General features: G+C 27.1%; 1 long non-coding RNA gene across 2 annotated transcripts in view; it reads right to left on the bottom strand.

The window, feature by feature from the left end:
* The window catches only part of LOC129961843 (uncharacterized), a 45,038-nt gene continuing 36,029 nt past the window's right edge, over positions 1–9,009 (bottom strand). The window contains exons 1-3 of one of the 2 annotated variants that reach the window (XR_008783839.1): positions 2,031–2,091; positions 1,059–1,360; positions 1–150 (exon numbers count right to left, since the gene is read on the bottom strand). This is a non-coding gene — a long non-coding RNA (uncharacterized LOC129961843). Of the gene's footprint in view, positions 151–1,058; positions 1,361–2,030; positions 2,092–9,009 lie in introns of those variants that run through there. The other variant, XR_008783838.1, reaches the window with a different exon arrangement.

Raw genomic sequence — 9,009 nt, 5'->3', positions numbered from 1 at the left:
TTCGATAAACAGCATTTCTTTATTTTTTGACAATAATAAATCTTCATTCTTCTTCAGTAAATTTTTGCTTCATTTTTCTAAAAAAATTTCGTTTTTGGTAATTCAGAAATTTTTTTCAGAAGGATTTTCCCAATTCAGAAATTTGCAGTTCTGTAAAAGAAGAAATAATTTAGTTATCTATATAAATATCATTAAAAAATAAAACTAAGCTTAAATAAAATTTGTGAAACTAATTTCCAAGAAAACATAATTTTTAAAAAAATCTTAAATTATTAGTTTAATTTTTCCATTTAAATGACTTTCATAACGTTATTGACAACTTAATTGTATAGGTAATTTTATTGATATATTAATCTCAATATATTAGTAAATAATAAATTAATATCAATGTAGGAACTAAATTCAAATACCAAATAAAATATTCCATTTGAATAAAATGTGTCTTCTATTTGAATAAAATATGTCTTCCATTTGAATAAAATAAATTTATATGCAATGAATAAATTTCTATTCTAAAATAAATTTTTATTCAACTAATGATATTTGATTGTAGTTACTATTCCTCAAATTCAAATACAAACTACAAGCAAATATATTTGGAATGAGGATATATTACAGTATATCATTTTTAAATGGATGGGAAGGAATTAAAGTGTTTTTTTGATTTTTTTCCTTATACTCTTAAACACTTAGACAATTTAAATAAAATGATTAGACTGCGCGAAATAAAATTATTTTTTAATGAAAAAATGAAAAAAAAAGTTTTAATACCAGATACTATGAAAACGTTTGGTTAAATAAAACCTATGCATTTGAGATGGCACTTTGCAAATTAGAAATACAATTCAAACTCAAAATTATTCAATGAATAATTTTTATGTTTTAGGAAAAAATATGTTTGAACGATCACAAATTATTTAGTCGAGGTATAAAAATTTAAGAGCATTTTTTCTATATACAAAAAAGGAAGAATTAAAGAAAAAAAAAGAGTATGTTCGTATTATTTATTTTTTAAATTTATTTTAGAATCTCAATTCATAGATTGAAAAAATACTTACCAAATATTGATTAAATTCACTTAAAAGTGAACTTCGATGTAACTAAGATCTCAAAAGTATCTTCCATATCCGAGATAGCCGGTGCCATATCTTCCAAAGTATCCATAGGGTCCATATCCGTAACCGAGTCCATCATATCCGTAATAAGGTGCGTAGGCACCATAGTATCCATTATATCCGAGACCATAAATTCCGTAGGGAACCTCTCCTTTGTAGAAATGTCTGGCGCTCACTCCATCTCCATATCTGTATGGTATGACCGAGGCGCATGCAACGGCAGCCATAGCCAAAACAAGAGCGATCTATAGAAAGAATCGAATAATAAGTGAATATGTTTTAGTTTGAGTAAAAATTAGAAAAAAAAAGCTTCCTTTCCCTTTTTTTTATAAAAATAGCTAAGATTTGATTAAACATTTGTAGAAATTGAAGTCATTGTAATGCTAAAATAAACTAATTCATTAAACGAAAACAATATAGAAATTTATTATCTCAAATTTTTATTGACCATAGCATTTTTTTAATTCCTAGCTCTCTTTTAAATTCACAGTTCTCAATCATTGTGCACCTATTTATGAAGTGTAATAGTTATTCATCAGAAATTTACCGCAGGTTCTTTTAAAAAAAATTTCTATTATTTATAGCTTGCAAGATTTACTTAAACCATTTTCATAAAATTGATTTTTTTATCAACAGTTATCAATAACTTTGAAATTACATATCTTCACTTTTATTTCCCTATGTAATTTTCATTGTTAAATCTGTTCAAGGAATCAGCTGTTTATATATATAAATTACATCAAATTAATACATTTATTTGAAACGTAGATGAGAAATATAAATTGGCATTACACTGTATTATGGTAAAAGGATTTTTTTGTTTAAATATAAAGATAATATTACCGTCTTTAATTATAATTTTCACAAAAATATCCGTTACATTATATCTGCATTACAAACAGGAAAATTTCTTACCACTACTTTCATCATGTTGGAGTGCTGGATTTCCTTTTCTCCGTTTCTCCTCACTTTTGCGCTACTAAGTATGATAAATTTTTGGTTTTGTTCCGTCGTTTATATATACACGAAAATTTCGTTTGACTGAGTGTTCATGATTCTGATTGAGCTACTTTCAATGCTAAGAATTTTGATGAAAGATAAAAATTAATGATTAAAATTAAGATAAGAATAATTGTATTATGCATAAGTTAGCGATAAAACGTTACATTAGCTGAGTTTGATGTTGAGTGTTTTGAGAATTAAACTTTTTTTGATAAAAATCATGTTTTTTAAAACATTCCTTTACTCATAATGATAATTGAAAATTAAGCTAAACAGTAGTATTCTGTTTTATTTTTTTCTCCTTTTTTACACAAATTTTGTTTATCTGTCTTAAAATTGAATATCAGTATTCATGATATTTATCTTTAATCCAGATATGAATATTAAAGAGACTCGAAATTGCAGTTTTATTTAAATTTGATTTAGTTTACTATGCAATAAATGTCGTTTGGTCTAGAGAATTAAATGCATTTTTTCTCACGTTTTGCTACATTCAATCTTTGAAGCGTCAAAAATAGTCTTGAAATTTTAACTTAGTGTTAACTAAATTTGTTAACTTAATTAAATTAGCAATTAATTTAAATTTAGTGTCGGGAACAATGTGAATAAAAATCTTTAATAAACTTTCTGATTAACAAAAATGCATCAAGTACATGGTTAATAGTTGTTGCCTGAGCTGAAATGGGTACTTAATACTTCTTCCTTCGTAATATGTGACTTAATTTCCATTGAAGATGATGATCAGTTGCAGCTTATCATATAACGAATAGCTATTTGGTGATTTTTGTGAAGAAGTAGCGAAAATCATCCAGCCCATGAAAACTTTTTGATATTGAGTACCACTTTGAGTACTTTCTATTTCCATTGTGTCAAGTTTTTTAAATCAATGTAAATTTCAACAGAATTTCCATTTGAAAACAAATGAGTATTCAAAAAACTGTATCAGTGTTCTAGGAGAAATTTAATATTTCGTTTGTTATACCTCACTGGATTTCATCAAAAATGAAAATTCTAGAAGGGCCATTTTCGTTCCTGATTTTAACCCTTTGACTATCAATTTTTTAAAAATCTTTTACGCTGCTATCGCGTAGAAAATGAGTATAATAGCTTCTGTATTCAACAAATCTATTCCATTTCTTTTTCAAAGGTTTTTAAACACCCTTGGCTAGGACATGATGACCAAATATACTCGCCCCCCCACCAATAAAATTACTTTTACTTAAAGCTATTCAAACTGATTTTAAAAGGTAAGTGGGATGTATATATCCCTTTGGTAGTCAAACGGTTAATCTATTGTTCACCTAGAGACAGTTGCAATAATAAAGAAAATTTTAAAGCCAAATAAGAAAAGTTGAATTTCTATTATATTCTAAACATAATAGGAACAAATCGACAAATATCTTCATCTCCCAAAGAGACCATATTGTTGGATTTTGCGGGGTTTTCTGGAATGTCTATTTTGAAAAGTACAAATTTCAATGATGTTTTAAGAAAAATTTGCAAAATATCTCCTAAACTTGAATACTGGTTCGATTAATTGTAGAAGATACTCTTTTAAGAGTTTGAATTCAAGTGATTAAATTAACTGTCATAATTTTTAGAGATTGAATTAATTTAATGCCAGATAATGATAGAAATGATTAAAAACTGATATTTTCCCAAACTAATATAACGCCATGTTATAGTATAATATATGGTAAAATAATTTAATTAATATTTTGCATAAAATTCGCTCAACTACAGTGGTTAAAAGGTCCTTCACAAATGAATTTTATTTATCTATATAACTATTTGTAGCCATATTGTAATAAAGATATTTTAAATAAAAATAAATTTAAATGTTAATTTGAGAACACAATATTCAAATTTTGATGTTTATAGTCAAATATGACGGAAGAACCACTCTTTGAGTACCATTCACAACCAAATGAAATTTTAGAAATTTCAGAAAAGTTGAAAGATACTGTTTTCAATAAAAATCTTTAATAAAATAATATCATTGAGTTTGTCAGGATAAAAATTAAAAGTATTGGATACAAGTTATTATTGTTGCATTTACAGCTTTTAACTTTCATAAATTTTTTACTTAAATATAAACAATAATTTCTCTTCGAAAGTTTTTAATGTTGATTAAAAATAACCTTAAATAAAATTAATCAGAATATGTCGATGAAGTCAGATCACTTTAAATGCCTGATATGTGGGTTGAATGAAAAGTTTCCGGACTGACCAAGAGGTGGAGCTCCCAGAATTATTTTGAGTAAAGCACGATATTCTGCCATCTTTATTTAACACTTCTGACGCATTTTAAAAGATTTGTGTTTTGTTGCTTTTATACTGTAGCATTTTAAAATTCTCTTCTTTGCTTTTAGCCTTTATGGAGCCTTTTAGCCTTTAGTCTTTATAGAGAAAACGGAAGTGCAAGATGTTATAAAATATTTTTTTGATATAAAAGGTTTATTTCCATCCGATATTAAAACTTAGCTACATACCACACTTGGGGAACCTGCTGCTTCATTTAAAATTGCTAAAAAATGGGTTGCAGACTTTAAACGTGATCGTACAAGCACTCTGGATGCGGAGTACTCTTGAAGACCAAAATCAAACACTGCAAATAAAATCGTTAGAAATGTTCACAAAAATATTATAAATGATTGCCGATTGAAATTAACCGAGGTTGCTGAGTCTGTTGGTATATCCAAAAAGCAATCATATCATATTTTAATCAATATTTTAAATACGAGAAAGTTGTTGGCAAGATGAGTGCCACATTTGTTGACCTTGGATCAAAAACTACAACGTGTGATAATATTGGGTCTGTACAGCTCAAACCCAATTGATTTTTGAAACATATCCTTGCTTTGGAGGAAACATGGACTCTAGAGACTGAACAGCAATCTCTGTATATACTCTAGAGACTAAACAGCAATCAAAACAGTGGACAGCAAAGAGCAAATCACCACCAAAGTAAGCAAAAAGTGCGCCATTTGCTGGAAAGGTTATTACAGCAGTTCTTTGGGACGTTAAAAGAATTTTATAATTGGATTATTTAGAAAAAGGCAGGACTATAAATGGTGAATATTATACTAATCTTTTGGATACATTTCATTCCAAAATCAAAGAAAAAATACCAGGTTTGACCAAAAAGAAAGTCCTGTTTCACCAGGACAGCACTCCCGCCCACAAGCCTGGCACTGTGATGGCAAAACTTCATGAACTGAAGTTTGAAATTCCTCCTCATACACCCTATTCTCCTGACATGGTCCCCTTGGATTACAACCCCTTCCCAACATGAAAAAATTTCTTGCTGGAAAGAAATTCTGTTGTGATATAGAAGTCATCTCAGCGAAGAAATCCTACTTTGCGGCCTTAGAAGAAAGCTCTTGCAGGGTTGGGATCCAAGCTTTGTCGCACCGCTGGAGCAAGTATATGTCTAAGAAGACTACGTTGAAAAATTAAGCAACCATTAAACAGATTTATTTTGTTTTCCTTGTTAGAACGGGAACTTTTCTACCCATCCACGTAAAGTATTCTTTCATCGCTGTGTCTTTCCACTCAAGGAGTTCAAAACATATCAAATTATGGCGATTGGATAAAAGACAATAGATTTTTTTTATCAACACATAGCTAAAATAATTTTGAATTGGTTATAAAAGAACCTTTAATAGATATTTTTCCAATAAATAACAATAGCGAAGTTTACCTTTTTAAATTTTTTTTACATTTGTCTCTGATTACTGTTTATAACACAAAATACTTGTTCAATTTCTCGAGGACACAATAATGTTTGAAGAATTGGAAAAAAAATGATTATATCCATAATGTTCATTTGTAAAAAATTATTACGCTTTTATTCAAAATTAGCAGTTGTTGACTTATTAATGATCAGGCTTTAAATTATATTAATGCTATTCGTGGTAAATAAGACACGTGGTTGCATTAAAATTAAAAAAGACTACAGACCATCCTAAGCTTACATATCACGTCATCTGAATTATGATGTATGTAATTATTATTATTTTAATATATATATATCGAGATAATTTCTTTAAATAAAATTAAAATAGAGAAAAAACATGATAATTTATTATTTGAAATTTTATTATTTTGATACAAAATAATAAAATAATATTTAATTTTAATGAATACTCCAAAATTAGCTGCTTAAATGGTATAGGGCTCTAGTGAAAAATTTAAAATTTATTTTATTTTCTGAATGAAAGTATTTTTTTTAAAATATTGTGTGTCCTGGACTGATGACTTACAAAGATTAAAAAATTAAATTAAAAACCAAATCATATTAAACGCAAAAATGTTTTAAACAATTCAGTTTTCTTGGAAGATGTCCAAAACTGTTGCATCAGTACAAGCATCAATTTCCTGATGAATAGATTTAAATACATATTTGAAAATTAGAGGTGTGGTTGAAAGTTTTTACGATGCAACAGTGTTTCTTAACTAGATCCTGCTTGCAGTTCCTATGGGAAATTAGATTGAGCTTTTCATGTTCCCTTCTGATTAAAAAAATGAAAAGATAACTAGGCAATTACAGATGATCGTAGTGTCCAAACAAATGGCTTAACTAATCAGAGCAAAACTCAGCATCAGCATTACTCGCATTAAATTGCCAAATAAAACAAAGAACCAAAATTCGATATTAGTTACTTTTTGGGATATACTTTGTTCATAAACAAAGTATAAGTTTATAAGTTTATAAATGATGATAATTCATTGTAATATATACTAGTAATTAAATATTTCTAATTGCGTTATTATATCTTGAATTATTTTATGAATTCAGATAATAAACTATAGAGAACAGCCGAATCACGAATAGTGTTTTAAGCTGTATTGCATACACTTCTTTTGAATTATTTTTAACTAAAATCATTTCAATTCCATATACTTTTTTGTTATTTCATTGTACAGTAATGATTTTCTGTACAGATGATGCAAGAAATCGAGCTTGAGAAATATGGACTCATTATTGATCTCTGAGTTTTCATTATTATACCAGAATAAAGTACGACAGAATGTGAATTGCTTATCAATGTATAGTGTGCAAAACTTGATACAAAGCTACTCTCAACTGTCAAAAATACTTATGAAATTTCTAGGTAATAATTCTTCTGAACAATAAGTGAATATTATATACAAAGTTTGCATTTGAATTCTTGCATCTTTCCTTCAGAATGATCTCTTAGTAGTAAGCGTGCATATTATGACTTTAAATCAGTCGATCTCAAGAGGGCAAGGAGGAGAATGACAAAAAAATCCATAAGCACATTTGTTCTATTTTTTTATGCTCATTAACACATATAAGAAAGTAGGAGTACTTTTATATACCAAATCATTTACACAATTGCTTCTGCATGACATTAAAAAAATTTCGTGACTGATCATTGTAACCATATTCTGTAGCAATAATTTTGCAGATAACAGTTCTGTAATTTCGATCTGTTTAATATAATCTAAAATTTAATTTCGCATTTTCACTGGTCAGAATACAATTGTCAAATTCTGACATCAAATACTTCTTTATTAAGAATATCCATTAATATATATGCTCTTTATTTCAAATTATTATGTTATTATCATTCATCAGAAATGTATTCCAGATTTATTGAAGTTTCCTCTCATTGATATCTTCTACGAATTAGTTAAATAATTTTGCCTAAATTCATTCAAAGGTTGTCTGTTTAAATGAATAGATCAAATATATGCAAAAGGAGCCATTTAAAAGAATTAGATTTTGAATTTCTCGAAATTACAAATGTATAAATTAAATGCTTCCTTAGCTTGCCCTTCAATTCATAAAAATGTAAGTATTAACACTGTAATTTTAAGATCTAAAGTTTTTCAAACGGTAACTTTAACTAAAGTACTATAGTGGAAAGCAAACAAAATGATAACTTGTCTACTAATGTAGTTAGTTATACAACATTTTTCAATAAATCTTTAATAATTAACGTTTAAGTTTTGCGATACAAATGTTGGAAAATTTCCTTGCAAACACACATAAATTAGTTATCTGAATCTTTTAAAATTTCGTCGTATTTTTATTCCATTTCTACTTCAAAAACTTCTACATTGTTGTCTGAAGTAGGATTTTGTGAATAATTTAATTGTACACATTTCATGGCATCTCTTGTACAGATATTTAATAAATTCAAATTCACAATTTTACAATCTCCTATTTTTAGGAATATATAAGATGTCGATAAAAATGAAATTCTTAATCGAAAATAATGTAAGAAATTATGAATGCAATTACTTTTTGATGTATCAATTTATGATGGGAAAATAGAAATTGATGCAGGATCAAAATAATATAAGTACAATTTATTATCAAAAATTAGTCTTGAATAAATGCATCTAAAACTTTTAAGAATTCTATCATTTTGTGATAAATGTGAAGATGCTGTATATTTTTTATTAAAATTATATGTATATTAAAAAAAAGAAAAGTGAGAAAGAATGTTCGAATCACAAAAATTGTAAATATGAATGATTTTGTGAAGAATAATATGAAAAGTGCAATACATGAATTCTATCATTAAAAAAAAATTATCTAATATTTCTCTTAAATATAATGTATTTAAAAGCATAAAAATAATTTTCAAAGCATAAAAAAGACTTTTTTAAAAAAAAATGCATAACTAATTTTAGTGAAAATCCTTTAAAACAAAAAGTAATAATGATGAATTTTGACTGGATTGAGTGTTAAATATTCATAACTCCTGCAGCACAAGTATTTTTTCCTCAAGACATTTTTAATAAACAACCATTTTCTTGAATTTTAATTTCCAGTTTAAGTTCAAGTTTCAATTTAAAATTAAGACTGACAGCTTAGAATCATATTTTAAAAGCGTGATCGAAGACTAACATGTTC

Source organism: Argiope bruennichi, chromosome 2, assembly GCF_947563725.1.
Source record: "Argiope bruennichi chromosome 2, qqArgBrue1.1, whole genome shotgun sequence".
NCBI classification, from domain to species: Eukaryota; Metazoa; Arthropoda; class Arachnida; order Araneae; family Araneidae; genus Argiope; species Argiope bruennichi.
The sequence above is the reverse complement of the archived record's forward strand: the minus strand, read 5'-3'. Positions and strand labels throughout refer to the sequence as shown.